We start from the raw sequence: 10,611 nt of genomic DNA, 5'->3' as shown, positions 1-10,611 counted from the left end.
AGTCACATTTCAGTCAACCAGTGGTAAAACCACTACAACAACAAAGTCAGATTCGCCTAGGGTCATCACTATCATACGAGCTCGAGTCAATAAGTTGATTCAACATCATCTAAGTCAGGAATGAATCCCGTAAAGACATCAAGCCGGGAAGGAATCCCGCGAAGAAATCAAGTCAGAAATGAATTCTGCATCAACATCAAGCCGGGAAAGAATCTCGCGAAGACATCCAGTCGGGAATGAATCCCGCAAAGACATCAAGTCGGGAAGGAATCCCGCAAAGACATCAAGCCGGGAAGAAATCCCGCGAAAGAAATTAAGTCAGAAATGAATTCTGCATCAACATCAAGCCGGGAAAGAATCCCGCAAAGACATCCAGTCGGGAAAGAATCCCGCAGAGACATCCAGCCGGGAAGGAATCCCGCAAAAAAAAAAAAAAAAAAAAAAATCAAATCGGAGATGAATTCTGTATTAATATCAAGTCAGGAAGGAATCCCGAAGAAGTCAAATCGGAAATGAATTCCACAATCAAAATTAAGTCAGAATTGAATTCTGCCCCAGCAGCAAGCCGGAAATAAATTCCGCACCAAGACGGAAAGGAATTCCGCACTAACATCAAGACGGAGATGAATTCCGCACCAGCCGAGCACGAAGTTCGCATCCCGGAAGGAACTACGAAAGACCTGATTCTCCCCATCCCCCGAAGAGTTCTTGGAGATACGTAGGCAGCCACAAAGGCGCGGTCACAAACATAAGTTTGCATCATAAATAGCATTTTCTCTTTGCCAATATAAAAAATAAAAAATAAAAAAAGAGAAGAAAAGAAAAATAAAAGCTGGAGTTGAAAACCCGAAAGGGCGGCTTCAGGCAAGAATTGAGCCCGCTAGGCTGAAAACCCGAAAGGGCGGTCTAGGCAAAAGTTAGGGCAAAGAGCCTGCTAGAGTCGAAAACCCGAAAGGGCGGCTACTAGGCAAAAGTTAAGGCCAAAAAAAAAAAAAAAAAAAAAAAAAAAAAAGGTGCTTTCAAAGGTCTCCTTGGGAGTATATAAATCATTTTTTCCAGGAATCACTGAGTTCCTTCGAGTCAAAATTCACTACAAGAAAACTTTGGGTCTCTAAATCGAGTCTCTAAAATCAAGTCTCCATCACCAGTGGTCATTCCACAACGGGCCACAAAAATCGAGTCATTCTCAAGCGTCACTCTTTGAGTCATTCCTCGAAGAAAGAGGGAGAGAGAAAAATGTCAAAACAATCCCTAAAAAAGTGTCAAACATAATCATTGAGAGGTAATTCTTTAATACCTCGTCTCCACTCGGACCATCGTTTCTTCGATCCTTTCAGACGAGCGATGTCATCAACATTGTCCGTTTCCTCGAGTCATATAAGTAACCTTGTTCTCTTTGATTCCTCGATCGAAAGGACAAATACAACACCAATGTTTTGAAGTATTCCATGGTCAGCACCATTCTGGGGGCAAGAAGTGATAAGAACCTTCACCATTCTCCCATCACAGAAGTAATCACAGAATTTTAGTCTTTCATTAAGAAGAAATTCTGTTTCAGCTAATAAAGGCATCAATTCCCTCAAGCAGGGGGCAAAATCCTCCAAGTCGAATTCAGGGGCAAGTGTTATAAAAAAAAACATACACAACCCAGGGTGGAACCCAACCATCGTCAATCTCTTTTACCCAAACCCAGGGTAGAACCCGGTTAATGGTTAACTTTCTTACATAAAACCTAGGGTGAAACCCTAACCAATAACCAACCCTTTTCATCTAAAACCAAGCCATTTGATCATTTCGACTTTAGGTGGACCCTTGGTTCTCAATGAGAAAAGTAAAAATAAAGCAAATCTCTTTTCAAGCCCTCATTAAGAGGCAAAACATCTTTTCAAGTCCTCTAAGAGGCCAAACATCTTTTCTAGCCCTCATTAAGAGGCAAAACATCTTTTCAAAGTCCTCTAAGAGGCAAAACATCTTTTCAAGCCCTCATTAAGAGGCAAAATCTATTTTCAAGACCTCATTAAGAGGCAAAACCTCTTTTTCAAGTCCTCTAAGAGGCAAAATTTCTTTTTAAGTCCTCAAAGAGGCAAAAACATCTTTAAATTGCAAACATAAATCCTTGCATTCGATCATTTCATTTCAAGGAAAAACCCAACGGCGGGGTTCCCTCCTCTGCCTATCCTCAAAATTTGGTCTTCAGACAACCACCGACGCCCATAAATCATTTTTATGGTTGCCGGTGGGGGGCAACTGTGAATACTCAAATTTTGAGACTCGAAAAGCCGGTTTTCCCGGCCGCGGCGGTGGCGGCCGCCCTTAAAGGCGGCGGTAGCCGGCCGCCGGCGACAGCGGCTGCAGTCGCCTGTGAATACTCAAATTTTTTGAGGCTCAAAAGCCTGTTTTTTTCGGACTGCGAACAGTCCGGCCGGACCGGAGGCCTTTCGGAAAATTCACCGGAAATATGCCAATATGGTACTTGAAACGTCCGGAAAATTACGAGGATCTCGGAACTGGTCTCGGAATATTTTTTGGAGGTCCGGAACTCCCGAAAAAGCCCCCGGAATAAACCTGCCTGCCCCGGTGGCTCAGCCACCGGAGCCAGCCACCGAGCCGGCGGCCCATCCCGGCGGCTCAGCCGCCGGGAAGGCCGCCGACCCGGTGGCCCAGCCGCCGAAAGACCGGCGCTTGGCTGCGGGAAGGCCGCCGAGTCGGCGGCCCAGCCGCCGGGCAGGCCGCCGACGAACCGGCGGCCCGGCCGCCGGGCGGGCCGCCGAGACCCGGCGGCCCGACCGCTGAGACCCGGCGGCCCGGCCGCCGGGAGGGCCGCCGATCCGGCGGCCCAGCCGGCGGCCCGGCCGCCGGGAGGGCCGCCGATCCGGCGGCTCAGCCGGCGGCCCAGGCCGCCGAGACTTGGCGGCCCGGCCGCCGGGCGGGCCGCCGAGCCGGCGGTCCATCCGGCGACCCAGCCACCGGAAACAGTCCGTTTTGCGCCTATAAATACAGGCCTCGGGCCTCCTTTTTTCCTCACTCAGTCTGTATTGACGGACGCTCCTTCTCCCTCTCGCTCCTTGCGATTCTTTACTGCTTTTTTGCATTTTAATTTAGCTTTTATTGCTTTCTTTCTTTGTTAAGTGGTCATTAAAATTAAATTAATTAATTTCCCTTAACGAGGAGCTTAACCTGGAGTTAAGAAGTGGCCGTCGACTAAATCAGGTACACAAAACTAAACTCTGTCTTTTTTAATTTTAGCATTTCATGCATGCTTCTTTTCTACTCCTCTTAAATTCTATAACTGCATAAATGCATTCATACCATTAACTAGGCAAATAAATTGCCTCAATTAAATAAATTTAAGCTAAATGCCCGGTTAATTAATGATCGTGGTATTAAAGTTTAAATTCGACAATATTGGCTAAAAGCCTAGTTAATCAATAACTATGGTGGAATTGCCTTTATTTCGAACAAGTTTTGGCTTAAGTCTAATTAATCAATAATTGTGACTAAAAGGCCCTAATTAAACACTTTTTTTATTATGGCAATAAATTGCCTATATTTCAATTTAATTAATCACTTTAGGCAAACAAATTGCCTATAAGTGAAGATTAACCTTTTTAGCGACAAATCGCTTAAATTAAATTTCTTTGGCTAAAAGCCTTCAAACAATTTTTTTTGGCAAATAAACTGCCTTAAATCAATCAACTTTGGCGACAATCGCCCAATTAGCATCATTTGGCAAATTAATTGCCTAAACCAATATTTTGGCTTTAAAAGCCTTAAAACAATTCGTTTGGCACAAATGCCTTAAAAATCAATCTTTTGGCAAGAATAAGCCCAAATTAAATTCTTTTGGCTAAAAGCCTCAAAATCAACATTTTGGCACCAAGTGCCTAAATCCTTCAACCTTTTTGGCAAAATGCCTAAACAAAATGCACAAAGCATACACACACTCATGCATAAAGCATCCCATTCAAAGCCCTCTAAAAGAGGCCTATCGAACTACGTTGACTTTGATCTTCCATTCAAACGGAAGTACGTAGGCACGTTCGGGATCTAACCCCGGGCGGCAAGTCGAATCACATAACCTAGTTTCATCAGCATGACATAGTCTCGGGATCCACCTCGGGTTCGAAGACCATGCCTTAGACATTGGGCTAATTAATCTAGTAACTAGGTTAATTAAAATTGGAGTCACTTAGGGTTTTTCCTAGTTTACCCTAAAACAATTAAACAAGGTGGCGACTCATTCATTCACGTGCATTTCTTCCTTTAGTCACATGCATTCACATGCCTATGGCATTTTGGGGAGGGGTTCACACCGGGAAAATAGGCTTTTTCTGAGCCTCAAAATTTGAGTATTCACAATTAGTGATGGTGCATTGCAAAGCTGATCAAAGCAATTTCAACCTTCAAACAGTGATGGTGTATTGTAAAGCTATTTGAACTCTCTTTCCCGATCAATGATGGTGAATTGGGAAGTTGACCAGGGCAAAACCAATGTCTTTCGAGCCTATCAAACCGTGTCTCGAGGATGTCTCTACTGATCCAACTGGAGCCAACGAAAGCCCATCAAACCGAGCTGAGTAGGTGGCCAGATGATCAAATTAAAACCCTTCAAGCCAATCAAACCGAGCTTCGAAGGTATCTTCATCAAACCAAATTTTGGATAATTACTACCGATCCGACTAGAGCCGACGAAAGCCGATCAAACCGAGCTGAGTAGGTGGACAGATGATCAAATTAAAACCCTTCAAGCCGATCAAACCGAGCTTCGAAGGTATCTTCATCAAACGAAATTTTGGACATCACTAACGATCCGACTGGAGCCAACAAAAGTCGATCAAACCGAGCTGAGTAGGTGGCCAGATGATCAAGTCAATTCAACATCTTTCCAAGCCGATCAAACCGAGCTTCGAGGATGGTTGCCATATAGAAGGCGCGTCAATGGACCACTTTAACATTAATCGTTTATACAATTAATGATAAAGTGGGGGGGCAAACTGTTGACGCGTAATTTTATGCCCCCACCTAACCTGGTGATGATATAAGGATAAGGAATAAAGAATCACGGTCAACCAGAAGTATTTTAAACCAAAATTTGATTTAAATCGGTTCAAAGAGTCTCACCTGCGTTAGGGTTGCGTCACGCAGCTACCACCTACGTGACGGCACTAGTAGTTGCGTCACGCAACTCCGACCAGGCTGACATCTTTTGGACAGGCCCGTGTAACGGTTTGCACTGTTTGTATGGATACGCGGCAACTGTATGAAAAGTAAGTTGCATCACGCAGCTTGCGGGTGCATCATGCAGCTACTACCTGCGTGATGCAGCTTTGTTTTGCTACCCTACCCATATAAATACAACATTTTCATTTCTAAACGGGACTTTTTTCTCTCATTTTTCTCTGGACTTTGATATTTTAGACAGAGAGAAATTTGATTGTGGCGAGGGTTTTCCCCAAGAACTCAAGTGAGTAACCTTGAGGAAGATTAAGCCATTAGAAAGATAGATTAAAAACTTAAAAAAGACAAAAAGACATAAAAAGAGAAAAAGAGAGAAAAGGAAGAAAAGGAACGTTTTTATTGCTAAAACTTGGTGCTAAACACTTCTGAGATAGTGAAGTCTTGTTCCCAAATCATCTAAATCATATGCAATCCTCGAATCTGAGGGTTAAGTAATCATTTAAACCTTCCTTTTCATTTTTAGTTATTTATTTGTGAAAAATCTTATTTTCTTAGTATTTAGTTAGTTTGGTGTTGATTAAACAACATTTTGCCCATTTCTGAGTGTTTCTGAGTTATATTAAACATCTGTTAATAAAAAGAACACGTAAAAAGAGTAGTTTGAAAGGTAGTTACGGACCAGAGCAGCTGCGTCACACAGCTACTACATGCGTGACGCAACTGCTCATGTCCAAATGACCTTGACTTGGACTGGACCACCCGCGTGACGCAACTGTTCGTGCGCATAGTCTTTATTTCGTTTTTAGATTTTTATTTAATATTATGTTTTAAATAAATGATTAATAAATCTGGAGATTTTGATAAAGTCACGAACAGTTCCGTCACGTAACTAAGAGTTCCGTCCCGCGACTGTTCTTCATAGAACAGCTGCGTGACGCAACTGTCCTAAAGTTCCAGAATAATAACTAAGAGTTCCGTCACGCGACTGTTCTTCATAGAACAGCTGCGTGACGCAACTGTCTTAAAGTTCCAGAATACTTTTTTATTTATTTTATTTTAATTTCATGACTTTAAATGAAGGTTTAACTTTAATTCAAGAAATGATCAATAATGGGCAGATTGTGTTATAATCAAGCTAAACAAATTAACTTACTATGATTTTGAGATTTCTTTTTAGGATTTATTATTTATATTGTTTAAATTATATTATTAAATCCGGTTTGTAGCCTGCCTTTAACCATAAGGCAAGAGCGGGTCTTTTAATTATTTCTGTTATGGGTGGATGATGAATGTGATGATTTATTATGAATGCAATGAATGAACCTATTTGGGGCGATTAATTAATTTTCCACATAGGAGCTCGGTTCGATTCAATCGGGTTGGGTTTAATTGAATAATTTGGCTTTTCTAAAATAAAATCAATTAGAAATTGTAGGTTAAAAGAGGCCGATTTTTCGGGCGTCGGCTTCCAACGGGCCGACGTACCAAATTCCCTTACCTAGAACCGCACGGTTCGCCTGACCAGTTTTTCAAAATAATTGGCCTTAAATAAAAATTGGGTTAAAAGGAGTCATTTTTGTAAATTAAAATCGGAAACGGTCCCATTGCCGAAATAATGGGTGGCTCAAACATTTTATAAGATCGATTTATCGGCATCGCATTTCCCAAAAGGTTTTTAACACCATTTTCCAATAATTATTCTAAACAAATAAAATAGAAGTTTTCCGAGGTCCTTTTCTGGGGTTTTAAAGGATCTCAACTCTCCATCATAATAATCATAATATGGATATGGGAGGGGCGAAAACATTGTCTAAGGTGAAGAACCAACAAAGAGCAACACCAGTGAGAGATTACTGGAACAATTGAGCAAGAAGCTCATTATTCACGCCAAGAGGAGTGAGGGCACCCACGTACATCTTTAGATGAGTCTTGGGGCACGTGGTACCATCGAATTTGTCCATGGCCGCCATTTTGAACTTGGCTAGCAGCCTAGCCTTGGGGAAGAGTGGGAGAGAGTCGACGTCAGCCTCATATTTCTTGATGCTTTTGAGGAACTTCTCAAAGGAGTCCATCTTCTCCATCATCTTCTTCACTTTGGAAGAAGTCGTGTCATCACGTGTCTAGCTTGGGTTAGCAATCACTACAAAAAAATTGCGATTTTGCGACCAATTATTGCGATCGACACAAATTATAAACGATTTGCGACCAATTGTGATGATTGTGATCGTGAATATATTGCGACCAAACAGCGACAGCAGTTGCGACGGATTTGTGACCGATAATCAAGTAGTCGCTAATTGTAGCGCTAATAATTCCCGCCAGTTTGCTTTCAAATTTACGACTTGTTTAAGACAGATTTGCTACCAATTTTGCGATCGATTTGCGACTATGTATTACGCAGTCGCAAAATTGTGCGCTTCAAATTCAGGACCGAATTTCAGCAAAGGATTTGCTACCAATTTGCTACGGATACTTTGTGACCGACCACTTTGGTCGCAAATCAATCGCAATTTTGGTGCAAATTAAAACAATGTCGCAGAGTTAAAAATTACGACCGATTTTAATAAAATTTGTGATCGATTGGTCGATCGCAAATTTTAGGGCTTTAAACGCCAGCGAGCGCCCTCTTCTTCTTTCTTCTTCTTCTTTCTTCTCCTCTTCTCTTCTCCTCCTCCATTTGCCGCATTATCCCAGCCTCTTGCTGTGCCGCTCCCAGCCGCTTGACGCCACCTGCTCCGCTCCATTGCAACGCTGATTGCCTGAGATCCCTTCTCCTCGTCGTTCGCGGTCGTCAATTCAGGTACGTTTGTATTTTTTTTTTTCGTTTTCATTTTTTTTGGGGGGGGAACTTCTATATCTTTTGTTGTTCATGTAGTTGCATGACAAAAAATAAGTTGTTATTTAGTTGTTTTAGTTGTTGTAGTTGTGATTTAGTTGGTATTGTGCATTGTGTGTGTTATTAAGAAGAATGATAAAATTGGAAAAAAGAAAAATGTGTTATCGTAATGATAATTTGGAATTATTTATAATTTAGGAAAAATTATATATGTAATTTAATCAATGTAATTTTATGTAATGCAATTTTAAAATTTTAGTTGGTATTGAATTGATTGAAAAATAAAAAATTACATGTTATTAATTAATGTTAAAAAAATAAATCAATTAATATATGTGTAAGTAAATAAATGTAATTGTGTAACCAAAATAAATGACAAATAAACATTATTGTGTAACTAAAATAAATGAGAAATAAACGTAATTGTGAAACTAAAATAAATGACAAATAAACTTATTCGTTTTTTTGTAATTATGAAATAATGCATTTTATTTTTTTTTTAATTATTGTTGTTGTTATATAGAATGAGTTTTTTTTTTTTTTTTTTGTTATAAAATGAATGATGCATTTGTGTTGGAGGCCTAGTAGTGGTCATTTTGCCTTTGGAGAATGTTGGTATGATATAGAAGTATTTATTGAAGTGTGTTTTGACTTGAGATTTGATTGTGTTGTGCCGAAGTGCTGCCGAATTTTTTTTTTTTAAAATTGAAATATATCTAAATAATGAAAGAAACATAATAAAATATTCTCATGTTATTTACTACTTATTTCTAAACTCTTTCCAAATTCCTAGTAAAATTAAGGTTGAAGAACATCCTTTTGTATCGTTAGTGAAAGTAAAGTGAAAAATAAAAAATTATATCTTATTAATTAATGTTCAAAAAAGAAATAAATCTATTAATATATGTGTAACTAAAATAAATGACAAATAAACATTATTGTGTAACAAAAATAAATGACAAATAAACAGATTCGTTTTTTGGTAATTATGAAATAATGCATTGTATTTGTTATTATTGTTGTTATTATTCTTTTTTTTTTTTTTGTTATGAAATGAATGATGTTTGAGATGTTGGAGGCCTAGTAGTTACCATGTTGCCTTTGGAGAATGTTGGTATTGTAACGTCCCATTTTTCTATTGAATCGAGTCGTTGCTTAGAGTCGAGTCGGGCTGATCCAAAACCCGGTTCGATCCATTAGAGTCTAGAGTGGGCTAGAATGGGATGTAATTGCAATAAGGAAAAGAAGTGGACTTACTTGAAGGAAACAAAAAGATCAAAGTATAAGGATTAGGACTTGCTTGCACGAAAGTTTAAAGTTGAAGTATTAAGTTGTACCATTTTGACACTTGAGGTACCATTTGGTAATTTTCACAGAAAAATCCATGATATTTTGGAGATGTACCCGTGAGTTCCATTTCATTTCATTTCTTCATCCTTATCTTCATCTTCTTCCTCTACTTTTCCTCTCATGCTTTCCTTTCTCCATCACTTTTAATGGTAGTGAAGATTTTAATGGGATTCAAGCATTAATTCAACTTCTATTCTATCCAAGTAAGTAAACCTTCTTGAATTTCATACTTGAATCATTTGGTGATATTTTTAGAGTATTCATAAGCATTCTCATGTATAGGAGAGGTGAGCTCAAAGGTAGAAGAAAAAGGAAGCTAAAAAGAAGAGCTTAAGCTTTTTGGAGTGTAGGTGTGCTATCTCTTTTAGTTTAATTCATTTCCTTACATGATAATTTGTGTGATGTGTTGAAAATGAGATGATATGTTGCTTAATGTTGAGTGAGAAGACTGAAAATGGTGAAAAAGCATGAGATGAAATGAATAAATGAAGTAGAGATTGAGTTCATGCTGAAACAGGTTTTGCTGGAAAATTTACCAGTAACTTCACCTTGATTTTGACCCTATTTAATGATGGAATTAGGAAGTGTCATAGAAGAGTTATTTTTTCCTCTATGTGTTAGCTTTACATGGGTTTTTGAATCACCCAAATCGGAGTTATATATTGAGAGATATGACCAAAAGAGTATAGACTGCGCAGGCTGGAAAACACGTCGCGCGCTCGCGAATTTCATTTGCGCGCTCGCGAATTGTGTCTGGAAACTCTCTGACTCTCATTTGCACTTCTCGCGCTCGCGACTTTGCATGGCGCGCTCGCGAATTGTGTTCTGATGCTCTTTTGGACTTCATTTTCAATGCAATTGTATTCCTTTGCTCAACTTATATGCCTCCAATCATTTTAAAACAAAAAGACAACATGAACACATGTATAAACACAAAATGCAAGCATGCAAATGGTGTGAAACTAACATGACACAAGTTGCCCGCTTGGCGAGGCTATTAGCATACAGGTAAGCAGTAAATTTTATGAAATCATGAAGCAGTTAATTTCATGACACAAGCATGCAAATTATGACACAGTTACTATGCATTTGTTTTATCTATTGACATACCATTAATATGCTCCATTGAGGTTAGGTAGAAACCATGTAGATAAGGCTATGTCGCGACATAGAATAGCAGATCTGCGCCCCATACAGTTTGGTACTCCGGCTACAGGCCGTTGAGTGGATATGATTATATAGGCCAT

This window comes from Jatropha curcas, chromosome 4 (assembly GCF_041381405.1).
Source record: "Jatropha curcas cultivar XTBG-Jc1 chromosome 4, XTBG_Jcur_1.0, whole genome shotgun sequence".
Taxonomy (NCBI): Eukaryota; Viridiplantae; Streptophyta; class Magnoliopsida; order Malpighiales; family Euphorbiaceae; genus Jatropha; species Jatropha curcas.
This window is presented reverse-complemented; position numbering follows the sequence as displayed.